The sequence below is a fragment of the Pinus tabuliformis genome, chromosome 4_2, assembly GCF_031772625.1.
Source record: "Pinus tabuliformis cultivar Carrire ecotype Pingquan chromosome 4_2, CPIR1, whole genome shotgun sequence".
NCBI classification, from domain to species: Eukaryota; Viridiplantae; Streptophyta; class Pinopsida; order Pinales; family Pinaceae; genus Pinus; species Pinus tabuliformis.
The window spans coordinates 802,327,289-802,329,121 of record NC_142304.1 but is presented as its reverse complement, the minus strand read 5'-3'; the positions used below and the strand labels follow the sequence as shown (position 1 = coordinate 802,329,121).

Genomic DNA, 1,833 nt, shown 5'->3' with positions numbered 1-1,833 from the left:
AATCATAGATTGAGCTTTGGTCAAATGAGAGTCATTTCAGTTTCTAGGTCTAGGGTTTGATCTTTAGATAACACCCACAGGTCATGAGGATGTCTTCAATAAGCTTTCATTTCAATATTTTCATCATTAATAATGCTCAAGGATGTTTCTTCTTCAAAACTCCGTTTTGAAGAAGGAATCGTTAAATTTTAATGTTTATAATAAATTTGCAAGTTTATCATGGAGTATTTCAACTACAGCCTCTGGTCATCCTTGGCCAAAGTCCACCTCCAATCATCCCTACAAACAGACAAAGAGTTTCATCATTCTAAAATTCAAAGGAAGCAAAACAGAGTTAATTAGAAATGTCAAAGTTTCAAACTTTACAAAGTGAGTTTGCCAAATCAAAAAATCAAAGTCATTGAAACATTAAGATATTTTCATTGTTTATATAATTCGTTTGCAAGTCAAGAGACAAGCGTGAAAGCCAAAGAAAAATGTGGAAAGGCGAATTCGGTTGTTTGGAAGGCAAACTCTGTGTGAAATCTGGGCGCAGCGCACTGGGCAACTGGCACGGCGCATAGAGCCAATTTTCTCAATGCAAATTTGCACTGACGCGGCGCACATGGCACGCGCGGCGCACTAGGTGTGCACAGAGACCCAAGGGCCAAACTCATATTTTCTCCATAAAAACTCAATGGAATTTACTTCATTTTTCTCCAAATACCAATGGAGCGCCCATTGCTCAGAAAAAATGAAAACGAGCTGGAAATTGCTCTGGCGAAGGCTTCGATGCTAAACAAAACGCTGATCATGACAACAATGAACAAAGCATGGATGGAGCCCAACGGCCTTATAGACTTGTTACTGGAGAGCTTTCGTATTGGCGAGGGAACACAGGAACTTCTGGACTACCTCCTCATTGTTGCCTTAGATGAGAGTGCCTTCCAATGCTGCAAGGTAATACATCCCCATTGCTTTGATTTGAGGACAGAAGGGGTTGATTTTTCAAGAGAGAAATTTTTGATGACTGAGGATTACTTGAAGATCATTCGGAGAAAAATAGAATTCTTGAAGGATGTGGTACAACACGGATTCAGTTTCATCTTCACTGATGCAGATGTGCTATGGCTCCGAAATCCATTCAGAAGGTTCTCAAGTGAGGCAGAATTCCAAAATCTCTTGTGATACATGCGACTATGATCCTAGCGATGTCAAAAATTTACCAAATACAAGTTTTACATTTGTTCGTTCCAATAAAAGAACAATCAACATGTACAATTTATGGTACAACTCCACCCAGTGCTATCCTGGGAAACATGATCAAGATATGTTCAATGAGATGAAGTTCTTAAACGAATTTACCGAGATCGGGGTCAATCTATTGTTTCTTGATGCAGCGTATTTTAGTGGGTTCTGTGACACAAGGGCCACATTAGAACACGTGTGCACTATGCATGCCAATTGTTGCAAAGGTTTAAAGGCCAAGACTCATGACCTGAGAGCAACTCTTGAAGAGTGGATGTTATTTAGATTAGACGTTGCAAGAAGAAATGAAATGCACTGGAGATCTCGAGATGAATGCAGAGCGTCTTTATAAGGGATAATTGAAAGCTCAAACAAAACTGCAGTTGGGATCGTTCATTGACCATACAGTGTTCCCTTTATTAAAGGCATAATTTTAGTTTAAAAGCTATTTTTATTAAAAATGGTTTTTTTTCAAATGGTAAATGGAAGTGAATAGACAGTCAAACCCATATTAAACGAAGAATATCTACCATAGCAAAGAAATAGGATTGAAGGCCTATTTTTGTCTTAAGTCATGATTCAATGAGATTCACGCTAAAATTTCCA

At 38.5% G+C, this 1,833-nt stretch overlaps 1 pseudogene; it reads left to right on the top strand.

Moving 5' to 3' along the window:
- Nucleotides 1–708: 708 nt before the first annotated feature.
- On the top strand, nt 709–1,579 carry LOC149172103 (uncharacterized protein At4g15970 pseudogene; annotated as a pseudogene).
- The last annotated feature ends 254 nt before the right edge of the window (nt 1,580–1,833 follow it).